Source organism: Arachis ipaensis, chromosome B06, assembly GCF_000816755.2.
Source record: "Arachis ipaensis cultivar K30076 chromosome B06, Araip1.1, whole genome shotgun sequence".
Taxonomy (NCBI): Eukaryota; Viridiplantae; Streptophyta; class Magnoliopsida; order Fabales; family Fabaceae; genus Arachis; species Arachis ipaensis.
In genome coordinates, this window is record NC_029790.2 from 48,398,886 (window position 1) to 48,409,248 (window position 10,363).

The window sequence follows — 10,363 nt, forward strand, 5'->3', positions numbered from 1 at the left end:
ATATATACTACTCTTCTCAGCTTCTAGTTCACTCTTCAAGTCTTGGGCCTTTGGATCTTGAGTTTGAAGCAGTTCCTTTCTTTATTTGGGCTTGGCTTTACTTGCAGAGAGAAAGTGCGTAGTGGGCAGAGACTTAAGCTTAGGGCGTAAGGAGTGTTAATCATTTAATGAAAGTCCAAGTTCGGGAACGTTAGTGACATTTAACATTGTCACTAACATTCCAATGCACCCCTTTGCCTCACGTTAAAACCCACGTTAACTAGGTTAACGTGGCTTCTAACGTGGCCACTTATGAGTAAGTGCCAACGTTAGTGACAATGTTAAATGTCACTAACGTTCTCGAAGGTTTACAAGGCAACATTAAAAGCCACGTTACATGCAAAATCCTCATGAAATCATGTAAAATGCAAAATGTATGCATAATACGGCGCTATAACTTGGATTAGAGCTTTGATGCACTTTGTTGCTTGGTTTCAGGACCAAAAAGAAGCAAGCAGCATACAATTTGTCACTAAATTCATGCAAAATCCTCATGAAATCATGTAAAATGCAAAATGTATGCATAATACGGCGCTATAACTTGGATTAGAGCTTTGATGCACTTTGTTGCTTGGTTTCAGGACCAAAAAGAAGCAAGCAGCATACAATTTGTCACTAAATTCATGCAAAATCCTCATGAAATCATGTAAAATGCAAAATGTATGCATAATACGGCGCTATAACTTGGATTAGAGCTTTGATGCACTTTGTTGCTTGGTTTCAGGACCAAAAAGAAGCAAGCAGCATACAATTTGTCACTAAATTCATGCAAAATCCTCATGAAATCATGTAAAATGCAAAATGTATGCATAATACGGCGCTATAACTTGGATTAGAGCTTTGATGCACTTTGTTGCTTGGTTTCAGGACCAAAAAGAAGCAAGCAGCATACAATTTGTCACTAAATTCATGCAAAATCCTCATGAAATCATGTAAAATGCAAAATGTATGCTTGAGTCAAGGCATAAGTGAATATTTACCCAAAACTAGCTTATTTCCTAAAGAAATGCATGAAACTATCCTAAAAACAGTAAAGAAAAGGTCAGTGAAACTGGCCAAAATGCCCTGGCATCAGCTTAAGGGTAGGAATTTTACCCACTTGAATGTTGTGTTGGATGGTGATTTAGGGAGGGAAACCTCCCCACACTTAGACAATGCAGGTCGACTTCCTTATGCTCTTCTTTGGGTATTTCCAACTCTTGACAACTTCTTTCATCTTCTTCTTGCTTTTTGACTTCTTCCAGTTCCTTCTCATCATCAATCAAGTCAAACTTAGGAGGTTGTATGAAATCTACTTCCATATCAACTTCATCTTTGATGGAAGAGTCTTCAATGAGATCACCAACATCATTTGGTGTTGAGTTGTCTTTAATAGCGTTAATTGCACGCCCCATGGGAGAGGATTCAATTATTGATAAGAAATCATTGATGATTCAATCCATCTCTTGATCAACCTCTTCATATTCTTCAATCTTTATATGCTCCGGAGGTTGTTGAGATCTCTGGAGGTTGTTGAGATCTTCAACCACTTCTTCCTTTTCTTCAATGACCCTAGGCTTCTCCAATTGTTCCAATACAAAGCTCAACTCTTCCTTCTTCACCGGATTTTCCAATCTCTCTTTCATGCTTTGCTCATCTTTCGATTTCTCACATGTAGCCACGGAAGCACCTTGAATGTTCAAGCATTGGTAGGCTAAAGTATGCACTACCTTAGTCAAGTTAGTCATAAACTCTAGGATGTTCCGTTGCATATCCGCTTGTCCTTGAAGTAGCAAGGTGAGAGAATCATCTATTGGGGCTTGGGGTGGATAGGAAGGTTCATTATTTTGGAGAAAAGGTTCATAGTGGGAAGGCAGTACTTCTTGATAAGGGTATGGAGATGCTATGCATTGAGGTGGTTCTTGGTAATAATCATGGTAAGGTCGTGGTGGTTCTAAAGGTTCTTGCACATGATGGTCACAAGGATGTGGTATGGATGATTGGTCATATGATGGATATGGGTCACAAGAAGGTGCTTGGTAAAAATGGGCTTGTGAGTATGATTGATAGTCATGTTGAGTATAAGGTTCATAAGCATATGGTGGTGGTACTTGATTATCACAAAAAGAGTCACCATAGCCATTGAGTTGGCATGCACTAGGATGTGAATTATACCTATAAGTATCCGGAGGTTGTTGCCAATAGGAGTGATCAATTCCTTGAGGCTCTTTCCATCTTGAAGTGTTCCATCCTTGGTACATGTTGTCATTAAAGTCCACATTTCCTACAACATAGTGAGAACTAAACTCATAGCCAAAGTGAGAATTCATAGTGGAAAAACAAAATAAAACTAACAAAAACTAGTAAACAAGAAAGAGACAAACCTATTCACACTATTCACATATATACAATAACCAATAACATAACACCATTGCAACTCCCCGGCAATGGCGCCATTTTGATGAATAGATTTTTGACGGTTTAGAATTTCACAAATAAAATCTCGTTGCAAGTATAGTTTCTAAACCAACAATAATCCTTTCATACAAAAATTTGTTTGTCACAAGTAACAAACCACTAATAAATCTTATAACCGAAGTATTTAAACGTCGGGTCATCTCTCAAAGAAATTGCAGGGTAGTGTTCTTGTTATTGGTCATGGACATGTATATTTTGGGGTTTCGATTAGGAAACAAGAAAAGTAAAAGACAATGGAAATGAAATGATAAAATGGTCTTGGCATGGTTTGGTGGTGAAGGATCTCTATCCTTATCACTAACCACAACATGATAATTGCAAGGATCAATCCCATTAAGTCATTCTCTAACTAGTAGTAAAGGAAAGTTAAGTGAGCTATACCAATCCAAGTCCATAAGTTCTAGCTCTCAACTAATTGGATTAGTGAGAATTAGAGTTAATAGCTATCCACTATCAATTACTTAGACATTAGTAACTCAAGAGTTCCTAAGTTACCTTCCCAAGCCAAGAGCACTAAAATCTACTCTAGCATCTTCTCAAGCAATTCAACAAACACTTGGAAGGCACAACAGAAAAGCATAGTAATTCAACAACAAGAATAAATTCTGACAACAACTAATTGTAAATAATTAACAACAACAATCAAAGAAAACAAGATCTACATGAATTACCTCAAATTACATTAAAGGAAAATAGAAAAAGGAAGAGTGCATCAACAACAAAATGTAGAAACAAAACAGAAGAAATTACAAGAGAATGAAAGAACAAGATATAGAAACATAGAATTGAAAGATAGAAGTAGATGAAAGCAAATATTAAAACCTAGATCTAAGAAGAGAGATAAACCTAAACCTAATCCTAATTCTAGAGAGAAGAGAGAGCTTCTCTCTCTAGAAAACTAAACTAAAGCTAGATCTAAAATGCAATGTGTGAAGTGATGCCTTCCTCCTCAACCCTTGGTTCCTTTTATCTTTTTTCGCCAAAAACTCAGCTCCAAATGGGGCCAGAAACCCTCCAAAATCTCCAGGCACAAGTTTGACAAAAAAAAATCACGTGCGGCCTTCGACGCGTACACGCACGGTGCGCGTACGCGTCCATGGAGCTTTTCGCAATCCACCTTGAGTGCATGGTGCGCGTGCGCGTCCATGGGCATTTTCCGAATATTTGGCTTTTCATGATTTCTCTACTTTGCATGCTTTCTCTTTACTCCTTTGATCCATTCCTAGCCCTTTTCAATCTGAAATTACTAACAAATACATCAAGGAATCTAGTGGAATCAAAGGGAGATTAAAACTATCAAATTAATGACCTAAAAAGTATGTTTTCGCACTTAAGCACAAATATGGAGACAATCACAAAACTATGCTAATCCATTGAATAAATGTGAGGAAAGGTTAACAAAATGCTCTAAATTTAACCCAAGATAAACCCTACAAATGGGGTTTATCAGCACGTCTTCAGCAATTCCAACCACTGAGATTATGCTTTTATCTGCCAAAACAAAACGTGATGCCAACCTTTTTAAGGGAGGGAGTCTCAAAGCATCATATACAGATAATGGCATAATACTGACACATGCACCTAAATCACACATACAGTCAAAAAATTGTACACCCTCTATAGTACAAGTAACCATGCATAGACCAGGATCACCATATTTTTCCGGTATGGCCCCCATTAAAGCAGAAATAGAGCTACCTAGAGGAATAGTTTCTAAATCATGTATTTTATCTTTATTAATGCATAAATCTTTTAGAAACTTAGCATACTTAGGTACTTGGCGAATAGCATCAAAAAGGGGAATAGTTACCTCAATCTTTTTGAAGATCTCCACCATCTTGGGGTCTAGCTCCATTTGCTTTCTGGAATTCCTAGCTAGGTGTGGAAAAGGAATGGGAATGTCTTCTCTTGTAACTTCATCTTTTTTTGGTACTCCATTCCTTGGTTGAGCCACTTCTTCTTCAACCATGTCTTGTACTTCATCCTCTTCTTCCACATCCTCTACCTCAACAATGTCTTCAACTTGAATGTCTTCTTTTGAGCTTGGCTTCTCATGACTCCTCTCTTACAATGTGGTTCCAGACCTCAAAGTAATGGCATTGATTCCACCTTTGGGGTTAGGTAAGGGTTGAGAGGAAAGTGCACTTGAGCTTGAAGGTTGATTGTTGGGGGGTAGAGGGTGGTTCCATTCGGGATATGAGAGCTTGTAAAGTGGAAGTAAGACCACTAATGCTAGAGGTAAGTGTATTCTGGAGGTCTTTTTGTCGTTGCGTAATAGAGTGAAGCATCTCATCATTGGAAGAAGAAGGAGGGTAGGTGATTTGAGGGGCTTGTGGTTGGTTGTTTTGAGGCGCTTGGGCTTGGCTTTAGTGAGGTGCTCAATAGGGCTGGCCTTGGTTCTGCTATTGGTAAAGAGGGTTCTGTTGATACCGATTCTGCTGATAGTTGTTGTTCTTGTTCCACCTCTGATTTCCACCGTTGTCTCTACCGACTTGATTGTAGTTATCCCTCCACCCTTGGTTGGAATTTTCCCTCCATCCTTGGTTGGAGTTGTCTTGCCAACCTTGATTGTAGTTCCCACCTTGGTTATAATTACTGCCTTGTTGATAGTACCCTTGATTCGGACAGTTGTAATAGTTATTGGTAGCCGCCAAGGTGTTGTCCTCTTGTTGGAGTTGTGGACATTCATCAGTGTAATGGGAATATCAGGCACATATTCAACACACTCTCTGAGGAACCAACTGTTGACACTGTTGTTGTGGAAGAGGCTGAGATTGTTGTTGATTAAGCTGGAGCTGCTTCAGTATATTGGTCATCTCTCCCAGAGTCTTTGTGAGAGCAGCTGTCTCACTACTAGAGAAAACCTCCGCAATAGCTTTGGGATGGTTGTTCTTGTGCCTGGAATTGTGGGTGGACTCAGCTAGATTGGTGATCAGTTGCTACGTTTCTGTCACCGTCTTGTACTTAGTCAGAGAGCCATTACTTGCAGCATCTAATATAGTCTTGTCTTGAGGCTTCATGCCTTGGCAGAAATAGCTAATCAACACCAACTGGTCAATCTTGTGGTAGGACATGAGTCTAGGAGATTCCTGAAGCGTTCCCAATACTCGTAAAGAGTCTCTGATTCACCTTGGATAATGCAGGAAATTTCTTTACTCAGTCTATTGATGAATGGATTTTTGATGGTATAGAATTTCACAAATAAATTCTCGTTGCAATATAGTTTCTAAACCAACAATAATCCTTTCATACAAGAATTTGTTTGTCACAAGTAACAAACCCCTAAAATTAATAACCGAAGTATTGATGCCAGGGCATCTTGGCCAGTTTCACTGACCTTTTCTTTACTGTTTTTAGGGTAGTTTCATACATTTCTTTCATTGGAACGTTAGTGAAAATGTTAAGTGTCACTAACGTTCTCGAAGGTTGGCAAAGCCACGTTAGAAGCCACGTTAACCTTGTTAACGTGGGCTCTAACGTGAGGCAAGGGGGTACATTGGAACGTTAGTGAAAATGTTAAATGTCACTAACGTTCTCGAACTTATACTTTCAATAAATGTTAACACCCCTAACGCCCTGAGCTAAAGTCTCTACCCACTTAGCACTTTCTCTCTGCAAGTAAAGCCAAGCCCAAATGAAGAAAAGAACTGCTTCAAACTCAAGATCCAAAGGCCCAAGACTTGAAGAGCAAACTAGAAGCTGAGAAGAGTAGTATATATAGGAGTAGCTTTGAATTGTTAAGGAGTACTGGAGGCTGGAAAAAGAGAACTACTCTCTGTATTTTATCTTCTCTGCATTTTCTAGTTTTATGATGTATTGTCCATCTTTGTTTTCATTTTCAAGAGCTATGAACAACTAAACCCCTTTCATTGGGTTAGGGAGCTCTGTTGTAATTTGATGGATCAATACTAATTTTCATTATTCTTCTTCTATCTTTTCTCTTGATTTTACTTGAAAGCTTTCGATCTTCATCCCATTGAGTAGTTATCTTGGAAGAGAAGCTATTCAAACTTGGATCTCTTTTGAACCTTGAAAGAGGAATGAAGAGATCAAGCTAGAAATGCTTTCTCATGCTGGACCAAATTGGGTTTCGATGGGTATGTGACTATAACCCTCTCAATACTTGATTTGGGAAATGAATGTGGTATAATCAGTGACCATACTTCATCTCTTCTCATGAGCAATTGACCAAGAAATTGGCTATTGATCAAGATTTGAGAGATTGAAATGCAAGAAATTGTAATTCAATCACTTAAGATTGCCAAGGAGATCAATGAGTGCATTGATTGAGGAAGAGATGAAAATGAACTTGATCCGGAGAATTACAACATCTCCTAAGCCCAATGAACTCCCCATCTCTGATCTTACCCATTCTCTTTAATTTTTGCCATTTACTTTTATGAGCAAATCTCCCATTCCCATTTACAATTCTGCAATTTATTTTCAGTCATTTACTTCCAGTCCTTTAATTCTAGCATTTACTTTTCTGTTATTTACATTCCCGCATTTTATTTTCTGCAACTCTCAACCCAAATTCTGGATTCGCACAACTAGAACATTCTTCAAATTAAAGTTGCTTGATCAATCAATCCCTGTGGGATTTGACCTCACTCTATTGTGAGTTTTTACTTGACGACAACTTCGGTACACTTGCCGAAGGGAGATTTATTGAGAGACAAGTTTTTCCCGCATCAAGTTTATGGCACCGTTGCCGGGGATTGATTGTGCATCAACAATGATTAAATTGGAAGATCACTAGATTGAGCATTTTTATTTTGTGAATTTCATTTTCTGTTTGAGTGATTTACTTTTTGTTTTAGTTAAACTTCTTCCCTTCCCCCTCTACTTTTTTGTTTTTCTTTGTTATTTTCAATTCTGTTTGCTAACCCACTAACTGTTTGATATATTGCATCACCCACAACTAACAGTAATTCTGACACAAATACTTTCTGCACCTATCTTTTCTTGCTTGCACTTGATGGTTGTATGGCAGGGAGAAGAAGCGGGGCTTCAACTTCCTTCGATTCTGAACTTGAGAGGACCTTCCTTAGATTAAGGAGGGAGGCAAGAGGAAAGAAAGTGGTTGGTGCTGAGGAAGAAGAGGAATTCTTTGAAACAAATATGGAAGACAACATGGAAAACCATCATGAAGAAGAGGATCACAACCATGGGGGAGGAGGTAGAGCAAATCATGCTGGGGAGGATAGAAGAGTTTTGGGCTCTTACATCAATCCAAACCCAGGCAATTTTGGAAGTAGTATCCAAAAGCCAACAATCCATGCCAACAACTTTGAACTTAAACCACAACTCATCACCCTTGTTCAGAACAACTGTTCGTTTGGAGGAGGTGTTCAAGAAGACCCCAATCAATATTTGACCACCTTCCTGAGAATATGTGACACAGTGAAGTCTAATGGTGTTCACCCTGACGCCTATAGACTGCTCCTATTTCCATTCTCACTTAGGGATAAAGCAGCCAAGTGGCTGGAATCCTTCCCAAGGGAAAGCTTGACAACTTGGAAAGACGTGGTGAACAAATTTTTAACAAGATTTTACCCTCCTCAACGAATCAATAGGCTGAGAGCTGAGGTCCAAACTTTCAGGCAACAAGATGGTGAGACTCTATATGAAGCATGGGAGAGGTTCAAGGACTTAACAAGGAGGTGTCCACCTGACATGTTCAACGAATGGGTGCAGCTGCACATTTTCTATGAAGGACTCTCTTATGAGTCAAAGAAGGCTGTAGACCATTCATCCGGAGGATCTTTGAACAAGAAGAAGACTATTGAGGAAGCCATAGATGTTATTGAAACAGTAGCAGAGAAAGACTACTTCTATGCTTCCGAAAGAGGGAACACAAGAGGAGTAATGGAGCTAAACAATGTAAATGCTCTGTTGGCCTGATGAGCGGATATTTTATACACTTTTTGGAGTTAATTTCATATAGTTTTGAGTATGTTTTAGTTAGTTTTTAGTCTATTTTCATTAGTTTTTAGAAAAAATTCATATTTCTGGACTTTACTATGAGTTGTGTGTTTTTCTGTAATTTCAGGTATTTTTCTGGCTGAAATTGAGGGAGCTGAGCAAAAATCTGATTCAGGCTGAAAAAGGACTGCTGATGCTGTTGGATTCTGACCTCCCTGCACTCAAAGTGGATTTTCTGAAGCTACAGAACTTGAAATGGCATGCTTCCAATTGCGTTGGAAAGTAGACATCCAGGGATTTCCAGCAATATATTATAGTCCATACTTTGCACAAGGATAGACGACGTAAACTGGCGTTCAATGCTAGTTCTCTGCCCAATTGTGGCGTCCAGCGCCAGAAAAGGATCAAAAGCTGGAGTTGAATGCCCAAACTGGCACAAAAACTGGCGTTCAACTCCACAAATGGCCTTTGCACGTGACTCACTTAAATCTCAGCCCCAGCACACACCAAGTGGGCCCCAGAAGTGGATCTCTGCATCATCCATCATAGTCTACTCATTTTTTGTAAACCTAGGCTACTAGTTTAGTATTTAAACAACTTTTAGAGACTTATTTTGTATCTCATGACATTTTTAAGATTTACAAGATGACCATAGATTGCTTCAAACCAACAATCTCCGTGGGATTCGACCCTTACTCACGTGAGGTATTACTTGGACGACCTAGTGCACTTGCTGGTCAGTGGTACGAGTTGTGAAAAGTGTGATTCATAATTCGTGCACCAAGTTTTTGGCGCCGTTGCCGGGGATTGTTCGTGTTTGAACAACTGACGGATTATTTTGTTGCTTAGATTAGGAAAAATTTCTTTTTTTGTTTAGAGTCTCTTATTATTGTCGTCTTAAAATTTTAGAATCCTTATTTTCATTTTAAAAATTGTTTTCAAAAATAATTTCTCTATTAGATCCTGTGCCAAACTTTAAGTTTGGTGTTTTCTTGTTGATTTTCCTTAAAATTTTCGAAAATTTTGGTTTGGTTTTCTAAAAATTTTAAGTTTGGTGTTCTTACTTCGTGTTCTTGAGTTTTCCTGGTGACTTGATCTTAAAATTTTTAAGTTTGGTGTTCCTTGGTGTTTTCCCCCCAAAATTTCCGAAAATAGGGAGCATTAGATCTAAAAGTTTTAAATCTTGTGCTATCTTATTGTTTTTCTCTTTCCTCTTAAAAATAAAAAATATCTTTTCTCTCCTTTTTAAAAAACGAATTTTCGAAATATATTTCTAAAATTCAGATTTTTTTTATTTCAAAATTTAAAATTTTTTTTTTCAAAATCATCATATCCTTTTCAACCAGTATTCCGGTCTTCCAAAGGAAGAACCTACAGAGTTTCTGGCACAATTTTTACAAATTGCTGACACAGTACATGATAAAGAAATAGATCAGGATGTCTACAAACTATTACTGTTTCCATTTGCTGTAAAAGATCAAGCTAAGAGGTGGTTGAATAACCAACCTAAGGCCAGCATAAAGACATGAAAACAGCTGACAGAAAAATTCCTGAATCAGTACTTTCCCCCAAAACGGATGACACAGCTAAGGCTGGACATCCAAGGCTTTAAACAAGGAGATAATGAATCTCTTTATGATGCTTGGGAGAGATACAGAGAGATGCTACGAAAATGCCCCTCTGAAATGTTTTCAGAGTGGGTTCAGTTAGACATCTTCTATTATGGGCTTGCAGAAGGAGCTCAGATGTCCCTTGATTACTCGGCTGGTGGATCTATCCACATGAGAAAGACAATTGAAGAGGCTCAAGAGCTCATTGATACAGTTGCCAGGAATCAGCATCTGTACCTAAGCAGCAACCCTTCCATGAATGAAGAGGTTAAAACAGTAACTGCTAAACTTAGTCCTGTAAAACAAGCTGCTGAATTCAATCAGCAATTAGA